Here is a 17,148-nt window from a genome sequence, read left to right on the forward strand (position 1 = left end):
CAACAAAAACTTACCATAACATACACAAAACATTTAATATTTAAGTAAACAAAGATTACAATAAAGTGGCACTATCTATGTACAAAGAACTCAACTAAACAATCAAATCCTTTATACATTTCAGAAATCTAACCATCATTTAAGAGTCTAGAACTACTTGAGGTTATTAAAAACTAGGTGGCCATCAAAATCAAACCTTTCATTAACACAGGACAGATCTGGGCTTTTAAAAGCCCAGATCTGTCCTATGAGGGACAACGATATAGTTTTCACAAAAGCCGATAAGGGATCATGCTTACTTACCTTAAAAAGAGACGATTACATAAATAAAGTAATGGATTTTCTAAACACAGAAGACTTTGAAAAGGTCAACAGAGATCCGACAGGTCCATTCTTTAATAAATTTAAAAAAGTCTTAGACATGACCTTGGTAACCATAGAATATTTTAATTCTACAAAACAAAAACTATATCCCATGAACCCTAAAACACCTCTATTATATGGGTTGCCAAAAGTCCATAAAACTAGCATGCCAATTAGACCTGTGGTTTCCTTTGTTGACTCCCCTTGTTACCAGTTATCATCTTGGCTTAACAACGTTCTTAGAAATGTCTCAAACTTCAAAGCACCATATTCTGTAACAAATTCAGTGAATTTTGCCAAAAGCATTCAGAATGTTCACCTTCCAGATACAGCCCAGCTTATATCGCTAGACGTGAAAAACTTATTTCCAAGCATTCCACCCGCTGATTGTCTGGTCTTAGTCAAAGATCTTCTCAGGGGAAACTTGATTCACTTTTGGTGGAAAATCTACTTTTGCTTCTTTCTACTGTGTTAGATCAAAATTTTTTCCAATTTAACAACCGTTTTTTCAAACAAAAAGAAGGTCTAGCAATGGGCTGTTCTTTATCGCCATTTCTTAGTGAAGTATTTCTTAGCAACTTAGAAACAAAAATAATGAGCAGTAATTTTAAAAATAACATCATCTTTTATAAACGGTATGTGGATGATATATGTTTGATTTGGAATGGAAGTGAGGTAGAGCTTACAAATTTCCATAATTATGTCAACTCTCTTCACTCTAAAATTGAGTTCACAATCGAACGGGAACAGAACAACACCTTACCATTCTTAGATTTATTACTTAAGAGGGAAAGAAATAAGATATCCTTTGAAATATTTCGTAAACAAGCAACAACAGATAATATTATACAATATAATTCAACATCACCGTCCTCACATAAATTTGCTGCTTTTCATTCTTTATTTTACAGACTTTTTAACATCCCACTTTCTCGTGAAGCTTTTAAAAAAGAATTCCTTACCATTAAACAACTACCAGTCAGTAACTTTTTCCCTCTTAAACCTATATATAAAATGTATTTTCAGTATGTGAACAAGTATAAATTATCATTTAATTTTATCAGACAACAAACAAACAATATCAAAACTTTTAGGTCGTTTACTTATTTTGGACCAATTTCGTCACAATTATCCCGCTTTTTTTCTCCCTTTGGCATAACCGCAGCTTTTAAAACCAATAATACCTTAAATAGACATCTAATTAAAACTAAAGATAAACTACCCCCGCTATCTTCTCCAGGAGTTTATGAGATTAGGTGTAAAGAGTGCCCTGCAGTGTACGTCGGCCAGTCTGGTAGGAAGATTTCTACTAGGATTAGTGAACACAAGGCCCAATACAATAAATTTTAAAATACCGAAATCACAGTGACCAGATCAGCTTTTGCTAATCACCTTCTCGACTCCAGACATGATTTTCCTGACGGCCAAAATATAAAAATACTGCATCAATGCAACAAAAGTAAAAAACTAGACTTGTTGGAGACAATGGAGATTAATAAAGCTTTTAAAAGCCCAGATCTGTCCTGTGTTAATGAAAGGTTTGATTTTGATGGCCACCTAGTTTTTAATAACCTCAAGTAGTTCTAGACTCTTAAATGATGGTTAGATTTCTGAAATGTATAAAGGATTTGATTGTTTAGTTGAGTTCTTTGTACATAGATAGTGCCACTTTATTGTAATCTTTGTTTACTTAAATATTAGGTGTTTTGTGTATGTTATGGTAAGTTTTTGTTGAATTCTCCTGTTTTCGGGTTACATAATTTTAATTATTGTTTAGGTCTGATGATGCTCTAGTCGAGCGAAACATGTAACCTTCGTTATTTTATTAAATGTATTTGTGATGCTGTAGATTTCGTGTTTTTTACCTTTTATAAAAGTGTATGACGAGCATCTTTGGGATAATGGATGAGTTTTTCGAGTCACTTATATCTTGTCTTGCACTAAGTAGAACTTTATCAAAACACTTGAGACGTTTACATTGGCAATCGCTTCCTGTCACGTGGCTTTGTAGGTTAAGTTTTTTAGAAACATCGGTTAGCCTTCCGTAACTTTTTCTCTTTTTTCCCTGAACTGGCATAACAATAAAGTCTTCACTGTCACTGATACTTGGATTCATTTTATACTGTTTATTAGCACTACAATATTAAAATACGACTTGTCACTTATATTTCCACAAGTTTGACGAACAATAAATAAACACCAGATCCGGTAAACACAATCAGAAAATAAAAATAACTGCAGTCAAGAGAGCCTTCTGATAGTTCCTGAATAACGTGCATTTGTGACGTTCCCCCTTCTTAGCATGTGGCGCGCGGACTCTCCTTCTTTTTAGCCAGTACAGCTTAATTTAAATTGTCGATATCTGGCGACTCTTCCCTTTTTTCGCCTGTATAATGTTACTAGGTGATACTTCTGTCTATTAAAAGTTGAACGGACTGAACAGCTCAAAATGAGCAAAAAGTGACATTCCCCCTTTTTAGCCTGTACCCTTCATATATTCAAATTATGTGGAAAAATATTTTATTGTCTTATATAAATACCATATTTCTTATTATACAATATTTCTTTATCTTTTATAATTTCTAATAGTTTATTTTAATAAAAATGATTATTAACTTTTAATTTAATTCCTAACTGTTACTTTTTCTAATTTTTTGTTTCTAAGTAAAAAAAAAAAGAAAACATCAGGGGATTTTGTTAGCCATAACACAGATGCGTCTCTTCTAATCCAAGATTCGGAAATATTTGGTTTAGACAAAAAGTTTCTCGATTCTCTTTCGTGTTTTAATTTCTTCATTCATACACTATTTTATAGTTTGGATGAATTACGTTTAGGTGTATTAATTGGTTTCGTGGCATTATACGATAGGTTATGCTTATGCAATATTCATAACGATATGCATTATTGATGCAATTTGCCTACAACCATTTTTCCAAAGCCAAATTATTCGTCACTTTTATCGATTTATCTGTGATCTATTACAGGACTTTTGCTTAATGGTCATACTAAAACCGTCTATATTCTTAATCATCTTGAAGAAATTCAATTAAAAAAAAATAATCCAATAAATGCTAGCCGATAACACTACGTTAATCACCTAAACCAACTCTAATTTGTGGTCTTTTTTTGTTCAACATGATACCAATTTTCTTGCATCAATAATTGTTAATTATGGCGAGTAAACGTGCCACAATTGGTAAATCTAATTTTATCTATCAATAATGCTTTACACTACATATTCCTTTTAAATTTTGATGATCCGCGGGGTAGTGAACAGTAATTAGAACAGGTTATTTTGATGTTTCTTTAGCTCACTTCTTACAATGTTTGGTACAAGTACTGAGATCTTTTTAGTAAGTTCCTTCGTAAAAATGCAGGAATTTTTATTTGTATTTTCCAAAACATTTATCTCTGTACTTTCATTTACTCTTATAGGTAATATTTTAACTAAACTACTATAAATTCCCAAATTATCATACAGCCTTTGCCAACATGTAGGGAATGATGGCTGGCGACGATCAAAATATTGGAAAAATACATCTTAGCAAATAAGACGTCACGGGCTTAAAGTTATAGGGTTCTCGGTTACAAAATATGGTCTTTGATAAAATCGATTTGAAAGGTTGGGTTCTTGTAAGTTCAATTTAGAAGTATTTAAATAGAAAAGTATAATTGAAGAGAATTTAACTAACATAAATAAAGGTCTTCTTTCTTAAAATCGTTGATACATACTTCAGTGGCAGAGAGGGGCAAAAAAAAACAAAGACATAGAACTTTGTAATCTAAACTTTTCTTTGCTTAAAGGTAAACATAGAATTACGAGTGTATTTCATAGAACATAGAACTTTATTATCTAAAAAGATAAGGATTTCCTTGGATATAGAAAAAGACATAGAATTTAAGATCTAATGTACATTTTATTAGTGCCAAAAACATATTAAAATAAACAAAAATCTACTTTTTAGTTTTTGGTTTTAGTTTTAGTTGAGATATAGAAGCTTTAGAAAACTTGTCAGTGGCATCCACTTTAACATAAATTTTAATGCTTCTATTTTATGAATTGGGAGCTCTGTTAATACACTGCTGGGAATCGCTTCAATGGACAAGAGACTTTTCATGGTACATCTTTTATTTTACACTCACTTAATATATTACTTGAATATGTTAAGTTATAGTATACAACATGTGACATTGATTTTGAAAAGTGTAACAGCCTTTGGAAAAAGGTACTTTTTCATATTGTACTTTGCAGGACAGGTTTTGGAAATTTTTAAGATCAGTCGCTTTCATTTGCATTATTTTGTAAGGCTTATGGCGATTAACTTTTAAAAGAATTCTGATAAGTGAGATACTCTACTTTGCTTAGTACCTTTTCTATTGCACTATGTGTAGAATCAACTTCTGAACACAAAAGTGACCAGGAATCGAATTTATTTGACAGTTATTGGGGGGTTAATCGATATAATGGACTGTATAATAAATGTAATCAATAAAAATACCAATAGGTACACTTAACTGGTTATAATATTTATTTAATGAATATATGACAGTGAAGTTCAGAGGCTAACTTAAAACTAAAGTAAGCCCTAAACGGTCAATCATTTTGATTAAACGATTGCGCCAATTTATTGAATTAAGCATGATTGATCGTCTAGAAACCCGTTTGTCGATTGAGTCAATCATTGATAGTCATTGATGAAAAGTTTGATTGACGCAAATGATTGAAGAGGACGCTTGACCGTTTAGGAGCGTTTTGATCAACTTTTCCAACAGTTAGACGCTTAGAAGCAATCATGGATGACTCTTCGCAGGCCGACAACAACGAAACAAAACCGGAACGTGAGTTTACAAGCTTGTTAATAGATTTATATCGACATTCCCCAGAGCTGTGAAAAGTGAAAAGCAAGGACTACTTTAATAGAAATAAAAAAAGCGCGGCGTTTGAAAAAATTGTGGGTGTTTTAAAAGTGTTAAAACCGGACTTCACTGTTCAAAAATTAAAACAAAAAATTAATACTTTGAGAACTAATTTTAACAGGGAATACAAGGCAATTGAAGCAAAAAAAGTGTCTGGGGCGTCAGCGGATGATGTTCCTGAACCATCGCACTGGGATTACAACGACCTTTTATTTATAAAGGATCAAATTGAAATTGCATCAACAGAAACTTCAGAGGTAAGAGTTTTTTTTATCACATATATATCTATTAATATACATTATAATTATATATAGGGTGTCATTATATAAAGGTTGATAAGTTTAATTAAATTATTTCAATTATTCAAACAATTTTGTTGCCATGGGATTGACCCAGAGGTATTGAAAAATTCGCAAAAATTTATCCCTTATTTTCTTGGCTTCAACTGTTGAGTTACCTTTGGTTCTTTAAAGTTGTAGCAATAGTTGAGTTCCTTGTGTCCATGAAGCAGGTTCCACACTACCGGTAGAAGAATTTGCATTATCAACGTCATGTGGTTGCAAATAGTTCCTTCTATTTCTTAAGCACAAGTAATTGTGCAAATGGCAACATGCCATAACAATTTTTCTAGCTTTATGTGGTTGAAATTTAATGTTATTTTGGAATACCTTGAATCTCTTTGTAAGTATTCCAAACACATTTTCGACTATCCTGCGTGCTCGGGATAATCTGTAATTGAAGATCCTTTTCTCATCTGTTAAAACAGCTCTATTATAGGGCTTCATAAAATTAGGAAGCAGTTGGAAAGCCTCATCACCAACGAACACATACGGAAATTTTTTATTAGTACCTGGTAACTGTCGAGAATCTGGCATATTCAGTCGATTCTCAGACAACCTGCGCCAAAATAACGTATTCTTCAACACTCCACCATCTGACACTCGGCCATTTGCTCCGACATCGATCATCATGAAATGATAATTTGCATTTACAATCGCTATAAGCACAATACTAAACGAACCTTTATAGTTATAATAGTAAGACCCCGAATGGGAGGGTTTTTGGATAAATATGTAATATGGCATCAACACTTCCTACACAGTTATGAAAGTTCCATTTTTCTTCAAATTCCTGTGCCACCTGCATTCATCCCTCTTTAGTTTTTGGAATGTGAAAAAAAGAAAAATATATAACAAATACTCATAGGACATAACATCTTTACCATTATTCCGTAGTTTTGTTTTAACTAATTTATTTGTTTTTCGTTGCAGTCACTGTTGCCTGAAGACTCGCAGCCATTTCCTGCCTCAAGTACTGCTTCTACTCGTACTAATGAAACTGCACTAGCTTCCATCACTCCTACCCGAACTTCACAGCCTTTTTCAAAGAAAAAAAAAGGTTAGCCAGATCCAACTGAGCACCTAGTGGAACTGGCTTCAGAGTATTTTAGAAGACCTGAGCTAGAAGAGGACATACTAGCTAAAGGTTGGGCTATAAAACTAAAAAAGTTACTTCCAGACCAAAAGCGGTTCGCCGAAAAAATTATAAATGATGTGCTTTTTGAAGTAGAAATGGCTAGCTTAACAAGGGTCGGATTGCGTTTTGGAACACACCCACGTTGGTCACCCTCTCAACCTCCAGCGTCACCACAGTCAGGTTATAGTTGGCAGCGCTGTCTCACCGCACCATATGCACCTCCGTTACAACAAACAATGTGGTATCCATCTCCGTCACAACAACCAATGTACTCTATATCTCCATCACAACAACCAATGTGCTCTCCATCTCCGACACAACAACCAATGTGCTCTCCATCTCCGTCACAACAATCAATACACTCTCCACCTGAAGCCAATGACAGTTCTTCCCGAGGCTCTGCCCCTTCTGTAATGCATTCACCACAACCCAGTGCAGAAAATTTGCAAGAAAAGTGCGGCGGACTTGTTTTCAACATTTTTGTCAATGTGAATTAGACACTTTAATTTATTTTAATGTTTCCTTTTTAATTTTTATATGCAAATATGTTTAATGTGTAATAAAAAGATTTTGAAAACTTACCTGAATATTATCTTTTAATGCCTCGATAATTGCTGAGCAAGTTTCCATTATTATAAGTTCCAGAGTCTGACGAGCAATGGCGCACATGAACTTCAAGTCTTCCAAATCCATACCAGAAGCTAGGTACCTCAATGTGATGGAAAGTCTCTGAGTTTCAGGAATCGCTTCACGCATATTAGTGTCTTTTTTCTATTTTAGGCCTTACTAATTCTAATAAAAAATCAAAACTTTCTTGGTCCATCCTGAGGAAGTTTTTGTAGTCTTCAGGTTCTGTTTTGCACAAAAAATTGAGTAAATGTTCATGGGTGAAGCGATTTCTTAATTTATACCACTGTTTTGACCACCTTCGCGTCCTCTTCTTTTTCTGTTTTTTTGACTTGACGGCAGCTAAAGTCAAAGCAAGGAAGCCTAAATTTGCACTTAAGACCATCGTTTCAACACACTATATTTAAAATTTTACCACTAAAAATTCACAAAAATTTTACAAAAATAGGAAAACATCGGGAACAGTACCGTTTAAAACGAAACCTCTTTTGGGAATGCACTTTGATCAAAAAATTCATGGATGATTGAAGCGACCGCCAATGATTAACTCAATCGATTGATTCAATCTTTTTCTCAAACGATTGACCGTCTAGGGCCTCTTTAAAACGCTATATTTACGTACGTACGCGCACACAAAATTGTCCGAAATCTATATTTAGCACAAAAACTTACTACGATGGTATTTGGTCCCCTTCATACGCGATAAACAATGACAGCGATGCCGGCTTTAATTCTTTGACAATAAATCCGCCTGATGCCGATAAACCTGCAGAATACCAGCAATTACAAACTAATAATTCTTCAGTAAAGTTATACTTTACATGTTATTTGCTTGGCAACGAAAATGTGTGGGGGAAAGATCATTATAGAGTTCCTGTTCTGTAGGACGCAGCTAACACTCCATAGGGTTAAATGCTTTATCTCGGGATGATCGTTTAATACGCTTCAGAAAATTTTACATAGAGCACTTGCTATATTTGTGCCCTTCTCCCAATAAGACTTTCCGTATCGCGCAATATGCCTGGTTATTTAAAAACAAGTGCGCAGTTGAATTGTAAACAGATAATTTTTTTATAAAAAAATTTACTAACTTCTGCTTTTGGATAGGTTGGGACATTTTGAAGATCAAAACACAATACTGCCTTTTCTTTATGCTCTCTATCAATGTTTCTCTTGATTCGACATGCTTTTTTTTAATTATGTGTTTTTCGTATTCTTGTCGCGATATCATCAATCTCCTATTCCTCATTATCCTGCAACCGTTGTAATTCACAAATGTCACATCGATCCTTTGTTGGTCGTTGAAAAGCAATGATTAACTCTATTGAGAAAACTTCTCCATATTAGAAACGTACAGTACAGTTTAACTGGATTTTCACCTTTTTTGGCCATTTCCTCCTTATAATGATCATAAAGTTTTGCAATATTAAGACCTAAATCCAAGTATTCTCTTGCTCTGTCAACTCGACAATAGTGACTCTCGATCTTTGGAATTGAAGTAATGTAGTCCCTTACTTCTTGCACTTTTTTTTTGTGTTTACAGTGCTTCCCTTGCATGAGCCTTTTAGGTATATTTCCGACTGTATTGCTTATTTCATGAATGTTATATATAGTTTTTTGGCTGATATTCAGTTCAAAGTTCCAAGAAAAAATTGCTTACAGACCTGAATTTTTTTTCCATTGACGTGAAAACAAAACAAATGTGTGTTCTGGTTTTTTGAATTTTTTTGAGTCTCACATTTTCTCTTTGGTTGAAACTTTTCCGTGTTTGATAAAACAAAAAGTGTTTTTTTTTCTGTGTTTGTAGTAACTGTAAAATAATTTTATGCAAACTTTGTCACTAATATATTCACATTTTTTCTACACTTCATACAATCTTTTAAGTTTTAACTGTTTTCGTGGGTACTTGTTTATTTCGCGATGAAACATATGCTTCTCGGATGGATGGATCTCGTTTTCTTTTTCTAGATTTGTTCACCTGTTCTACTTTGGAATCGACGTTTAAACCAGTTTATTGAGTTACAGCGTTGAAAATATTGGGAAACAAAAGACGTACCGTAAAGCGGGGTTACTTCGAACGAATTTGCAGATTTTTTGAACATTGTACTTATGCACGGTGAGCAAAATTACCCAAAATTTAAATTTAAATTAATATTTATTTTTAATTGCTAAATGTTCGAATTAACCCCTATGGGTGGGGTAATTTCGAACTTGGTTTTAAAACACATAAAATTTTGAATTTGGACCATGGTATGGGTAAATTCGTTTTTTAGGCTTTTGAACTGAAAGTAGAAATCTATTTTGCAGAAAAAATACAACCTTATAACAAAATATATGCGTATTAACATAAATTTTCTCTGTCAAGCTAGGTATGTTTTTCTAAAAATATAAAGTAAAAAACTTATTCTGAAAATAAACAAACAAATGGTGATTAGGTAATACCTGGAATGCAAAACTTAAAACTATATGTAAAAAAGAAATACAAACAAACCAATACTTATTCGATCGAATATCCTGCCGGTAAATTCTTGAACATAAATCGATTTCTTCTTAAGTCTGTTGGTGGGATAAGTTTCTTTATAATGTCAGTTCGATTTATTAAAGACTCATCTTTGACATCTGGGTAATTAAAACAATTTTGTAGTTTCTCAGATTGTTTTAGCCTCAAAAAATGTATTAATATAAGCTCAGACTGATCAGGAAAAACTTCAGTAACTTTGCCAATGAAAAATCGCTCAGGGTTTTTGGGACATTTAAACCTGACTAAAACATAATAATTCACAATGGAATTTTGATCCTTAAAACATGACTCTGATTCAATATTTGTGTGCGAGATCAAGTCATTGTTTTGATTTATGTCATCAGACAATATAATCGTCAGAGCTACTCGACCTTCTTGAAGTTGAATGCTGACCTAAATCACATGCCTTAATTTCTTTCCCTGGCGCTACATCGAATTTTTTGCCTCGCTTTATATTTTGCCTTTCTTGCCTTTCTTGCAAAGTAGGTTTCATTGGGCGGTAAGAGTACAAAGTCGATGTTATTTGTTTGGCATAGTTGTATCACTTTGAGGGAGATGGCTGGATAAATTATCCCCAATTAGAATTTTTTTCCCTTGCATCTTTTAAAGTACGGAAAAGCCACTTTCTCGAACCAGTCTTCGAATACAAGGCGCAAACCAACCGCTTTTGGTACGGTTATATACCATTGGGACAATTTTCGGTCCAAGTAGTTGTTGCGCTCTCTAAACAACGTACGGGGGTAGCAATTTTCCAGACCCAGTGACTGAAATCATTACAGAAGTGCTGTATTTGTTAGAATCAAAAATTCTATTTACATATTTTATGCCTTTCTTGCAAACGACCTTTACCCTGCCAGGATCATCACACAAATTTGTTTCATCATAGTTCACTATGTTACATGGTGGCACACCCTGTAGACTTTGTGATAAATTTTTAAAATATTTGCTAATAATTTCGGGATTCAATTCAGCTCGGCATCGCTTAAAATTCTGATACAAACGTTCACTCAAAATTGGGTTTCTTTTCACAAAACTATGAAACCAATCTACGCCGGGCATGTTGTTCTGGAAGGTCTTAACGGTTTTACCTTGAGCATTAAGAAACTGCTTTACCAACAAGCGAATGTCCAACATAGTTAGAGGAAAGCCCCACTCTGCAACCTTTTCAACCACGGATGATAGACCTCTTCCTCATTTGTTAAATCTGTTGGTCTCCCTGCTGGCAGTGGATGGCTTCTTTTTATTTTATTGCATAGGGTGGCTATCGGTATATCATAGACAAGTACATGATTGTCGATAGATCATCCTCTTCTGTCGAATATCTGCCAATGGCGTTTCTAAGGAGTTTGGCCTGTAATTGCCATAATGCTTGGCTCTAAGATGTTTTTTGTAGATTCTAGAATTTGCCCCACTGAAAGTAAAAATATTGGTTTCTATTTTTTTTCAAATAAAACTATTTACTAAATAAACAATTACCATTGCAATTCATGTTAAAGACATATTATACAAGACTTCTATACAATTTCATAGTAATATGACTTGGAAAATGTTTGTTTTCACCCCATATATAAAACGTCAAAAGTAAGCGTGAAAACAATCGGAAAACTGTCTGTTACCGTTTGGGGTTAGTGCAATTTGACGTACTATAAAAATGTGGACGTGGCGACAAGAAACCCGAATGGGAGGGAGAATGTTCGAATTTCGGCCACTCGTTTCTACTCGTTTCTACTCGCTCTACGGTGCTAGCTTCAGCCGTTGTATTTAATGAAGCTTTACAGTATTCATTCGCCTTTTGCTTTAGCTGCAGTATTTTAAGATTTACCTCATCATCACTGCTAAAATAAATAAATGTGGAAATATAATTATATGTAAACCCAACACCATTAATTTAAATTTACCTATTGCTTACCGACGGGACATATTTTTTATCTCTATTGCTGTCATATCCAGCAAATGGATCTTCTTCATCCGATTCTATTTTGTTTGTTATTCATTTTGTTTTTTTTATAAGATAAACACCACTTTCAAATAAAAAACTCCTAACACGCGATTGCAATAAACAAAATTCTATGTAGTGCAAAATGTTTACCAAACAAGCACTGAATATTGCAAAAGTTCTATGTTATCACATAACAATATAAGAACTTTATAAGATTAATACACTGTGGTATTTATTATTTAAGTCACCCAGTTTTATGTAGAACATAGAACTTTGTAATTTATAAGATATATTCAGGCTACCTAGTTCTATGAGATATTGCTATTTATCATATTAACAGATGAAGATAAAACTGTGAAACCCTGACTAAAATGAAGTATAGCTGTCATAGAACTTTGGGAGATATTAATTCTTAAAAGTTCTAAATTGTGACATAGAACCCTCTAACTCTGAGCCACCGACATTTTAATCTAAATAGAGTGTTATAATTTATTTCTGTCTGTTGTTATAAGAACAAAGAAGCTATTTAATTTAAAATTAAAATAAATTTACGTGATTATTAATTAAAATTGAAATAAAATTATATTTTTAATAAAACTAAAAACGAATATGGCTGCGATTTAAAAAAAGATAACTTGTTATTTTATTAAAAATTAAATTCCGTATTCAACTGCTTCTTCCTGTGAACACTGACTGGTCTTGGTGAAACCTTCGGTAGGAGTTTTATGATTTCAGGAGAAACAAAGTTGGATAATATTTTTAGCAGTATGAAGAGTGGTGGCCTGGTCTAGGTAATGGCGTTCGAGCACAGGATGTAGAGGGGATTTCTATTGACAAGTTTTGGTGCCCAACAGGTTCACCTAGAGACAATGTAATTTTTGATCCTGATTTCTGCTTTAAAATTGATAAAGGTAACTTATTATCGAAGTCGCATTTATCTTTTGGGATAGTTTGATTTAAATTTCCTGCAGTTTGTTTACCACGCCCATGATTTGGATCTGGTTGATCTATAACTAAGGCAGGTGTAAAGTGTTCTTCCGAAAATATATTCGGATTATACGGAAATATATTACAAATTTAAATACCGCTTTTTAATTGAAGCGATTCTGGCCCTCGAGAATAATTCAGCTACTGTAAACTTGGTCGTGGGAAGACCAGATGCCATTCGTCACATTCTTGCGCATATGTCGCTTTTGGGGTACCGAAAAAATTCCTGGCGAGTGGCTGCATCTGGTGACTGTTATGAAGAGGTAAACTTAACACGTTAATGCCCATTTTTCGACCATTTTCCACGCCTGCTAAACTCACGTGACTAGAGTGGTTGTCCAAAATAAGTAGGATCGAATTTTCAACTGCGCTTTTGTAAAAGGTTTGAAATTGTCTATGCACTTTAAGAATAGATCGCTGATAATAAATACAGAGTCAGAGACAAGCTAAGGTATTCCTAGTGGAGTTTCCTTAGTGAGTGATTTGACCAAAAGATCTAACAGATCAATATTTTTTAATTTATTTACTAGATTCTCTCTAATAAAAAAAGCTCAAAAACTCTTTTACAACTAAAAACTCTGCTAAAACAACATTACATTTATCTAACTCTCTTAAAAAAGTATCGCAGATATTGATAGCTACAGATTCACATAAATTACGTTTACGACAGCATGATTAGTACGAGTACTCCAGTGGTGTACTATCTCGTGTGCTGTGTGTTATCTAAAACTTTACTTTTTACTTTAGTTATTAACTTTTTATTATTAACGTTGAATTGGTATTAAAACCATTTCACAAAATGTCTATGTTTATGAGTGACGTAAAGACAAAACATAAATGCATTGTCCCACGCTGCATAGACCTATATTCTAGCGGCTTCTTTTTTCCAAGAGATGCCAAATCGTCACCTTAAAGTTATACTGTGGTATGTGCATTAAATCTAGTTTTTAGAAAAACGAAAAACAAAATATTAATTTTCATAAATCCTTTGGTGCTAAAGATAGATTTTTAAGACATTTAGATGAGTAGGTTTCAATGCAACTTATTAGGATGCATAAACAAAACTTGAAAAAAAAAGTTTTGTGCTAAATATTAGGCATGAAAAAAAAACATACCACTTTTCAAAATTTTATGTAACATACAACTTTATCTTTTTTAAACACTAAAAAATTGTATGTGCATTTTAACTTCCTCGCAGAGATCGCAACGATCTTTTTTAGGCACGTGAAAATATAGATTATACTCATTGCAAAAGACGTTTCGGTAAAACGATTCTTTTACTGGGTTTTTTCCTGATGATCTACATACTTCTGTGTACAGGTTGTAAATTTTTTTTATGTTTAGGGAGGAATCTAAATATTTTCGTTTTGTGTTTGCTCGGCAGTAATGCGATTCTACGTTAGGGAAAGATTCAATATGCATTTTTACAAAACTTAGGTCATCTTCAGAAATTCTAAACTTAGTATGTTTGCCTTGGGCAGGTATATTTATAGCGTCTTTTTTTTAAATGTGCTGTATACACAGGAGTTTGACTTATAGATAACGTGCCCAGGAAATATGTCTTACAAACCTGAATGGTTTATCCGTGAATCTCAAAGTAATAGCTAAAAGTTTGCTTTCTTCTGCTGTTTTTATTTGTTTTATTTTTTCGGTGGCGCTCAACATTATATCGTTTTGTAGAAGCCAATAAAAATATTCTCTTTTTTTGTTTATTTAGAGTATAGTATCGTTCAAAAATATTCTGCCTCTAATTTTCGGAAATCAGCTTTTGACATTTAAAAACACATTTATTTTGACAGTCCTTTGTAGTTTTAATCCGCTTTGCTGGAATAATGTTGTTTCTTACCGATTTATACTCTTTTCCTGCTTCATGAGCTTTCTAATGTTACATTTCTACGTATTTGGATTTCGCTGCCTTTTTCTTGACTGTCGTTGTAAGTCAGAACTAGAGCCATTTTCAGTCACAGTCTCAGCTGAAATGTGTTCAACGCCTTCAAATAATTCATAATCACTGGACTCTTCCTGCTTGAATTTGATGGTATGTAAGGCCGATCTTTGTCAGAGTCATAACCATCATCATAGTCCAAAATCTCTGGGAGTGCATTTCTAAAAATTAAATTAAAAGTTTAGAATTTAAATTTGAAACTTTAAAACTTTACCTACATATTACTTGAAATATATCTGAAGACGTGTAAAGTTATTAATAAATCAAAATAATATATGGACTTAACCTCAGGTAAAAATGTGATTTTAACCCTATATTTATCCTTTTTTTAAGCAAAAAACCTAATTGGTTAACTTCTTAGACACATACTAACTCAATTTAATTTACCGGTTTATCAAAGTCTGTAACAATTAGTTTTCCAATATGTTAAAAAAAAATTTTAAATCTTACCCTGCAATCATCTTGTTTAAAAAACCATCATTGTCCTGTTTATGCCTCCTGTTACTGCTCAAAAGTTTTCTTCTAAAAAGAAGAAATAAGCGTATATAAAACAATATAGTTTTTTAAATTAAGCCTTACTTTAAATCTGCAAGTGCTTCATTTTCCGAGTCATCAGACTCAAATTGATTATCAGTGTCCATTTTGTTATAAGAACTGTAATCTGTAAACAGGAACTGATAAAAATTAAGAAATGCAGTTACAAAACTAACCTCACTTTTGTGTTTTAGTAATCCAGGGCTCGCAAAACCTTTTTTAACACACTTATAGTTGAATAAACACTTTAACACACTTTTCATAAAATTTTAGTAACAATGTTTTATAAAAAAACACTAATTATAACTTATATTTCATCACTCATAATAGCACCATGTTGAGACGAATTTTCTCATATTAATAGGTAACATAATTGTATGAGCATGTTTACATTGAGTATTCAATGTCTTTGCTATATCATAAGTTGTATGTGTCATATACAATTTTGTTAACGAGAAGTATTAAATATTATTATGGTTAAGATAGTGTAAGTACCACATACCACTATGCAACCGTACAAGCGTATTATTTCTTGCTTACAACTTTGCAATTTTGGTTGCATACCTCAACACTTGTGAGATACAACATTGTTATTCTACAGAAAGCTAGTTTAACCGACATACAACTTTATAGCGCTAATATCTAAGAAATGACAAAAATGCGACATACAACAGTATAACTCTGAGTTGACGAAATATAGGCAGCAATGGATAAAAATATTAAAAATCCTTGTTTAAAAACCACTGGTGAAATAATTCAAACAGAACACTTTGTCTGTGCAAATGATGCCCCAGAATGCATTCGACCCCACAATCCTCAGACCAAAACAAGAAGTATTGTTTGCTTTGATAGAGAGTCTTAGGTGATTCATTAAGGGTGTGACGGTGTAGCATATTTCGGAATCTGTATAATTTGTAACATCAATGTACATGGATGTAGCCATATTTTCTAATTATTATTCTTTTGTAGTACTAAACATAATTAATTTTATGACTAAAAATAATATTGGTGTTTTTTCTAGATATAATATTTAATTAAAATACTTTTGAATTACCACACCTACGATACCTTTTTTACGAAGTTTTATTAATCCAATAAAAAAAAATATTCACATATTTTTTTATTGGATTAATAACACTGCTCCCAGAACCGAAAGCAAATCGAGAAAACCCATAATAAAACATACAGTCCTTATATCTATCGAAAATTGAATGAAACAAAATAGCCTCTGTAATGTACGGTAAATCGATGACGTGCCGCGTCATGTTTCGATCGAGCGGACAACTTAAAACAACTCCACACATTCCTTCCATTCAGTTTTATTTCTAAAGATGGAGGTTCTGTGGGGGTCAAGTACTAAAGACTAAATGATGAAGCTACTCAGACTAATGCCCGGATTACACGAGGCTAGTTTTTCAAGCTAGGATAGCAAGCTAGCGCTTTTAAACTAGCAAGCTAGTATTACTAGCTTCATGTGTACAGAACTAGTTTCGCGTGTAGGCTAGTAAGTTAGTGAGAAAGACAGTAAGCCAGTGTCTTAAGCTGGGATAGTTTAATAGCATGGAGTTCTATTATGTTAAGCTACTAGCGTCTTCCTCTACTGGTTTTACATCCTGGCTTCTGTATCACCCTCGTCTGGCCGGCAAAGCTAGTGAGTTACCTCTATGGAAAGCCCTTAGCTCAGCATATCATATTGCATGTTTATATATTCTTTGTTTACCCATTGTTGAGTCAGTCAGTTGAATACTTTAGAAGTAGTTTAAGCTCTAATGTAATATTATTTGTAAAATAAATTTTTTAAAAAGGAAAATCTTCGAGCTAGTGAGTTAATTGGCGCA

The 17,148-nt window shown here is 33.2% G+C and overlaps 1 long non-coding RNA gene across 1 annotated transcript; it reads left to right on the plus strand.

Annotated features, from left to right (window-relative positions):
* Positions 1-201: 201 nt before the first annotated feature.
* LOC126749104 (uncharacterized) lies at positions 202-7,338 on the plus strand. The gene is made up of 2 exons (XR_007664881.1): positions 202-5,538; positions 6,553-7,338. It is a non-coding gene; the product is annotated as an uncharacterized LOC126749104 (long non-coding RNA).
* Positions 7,339-17,148: the final 9,810 nt, after the last annotated feature.

Source organism: Anthonomus grandis, chromosome 22 (assembly GCF_022605725.1).
Source record: "Anthonomus grandis grandis chromosome 22, icAntGran1.3, whole genome shotgun sequence".
Taxonomy (NCBI): Eukaryota; Metazoa; Arthropoda; class Insecta; order Coleoptera; family Curculionidae; genus Anthonomus; species Anthonomus grandis.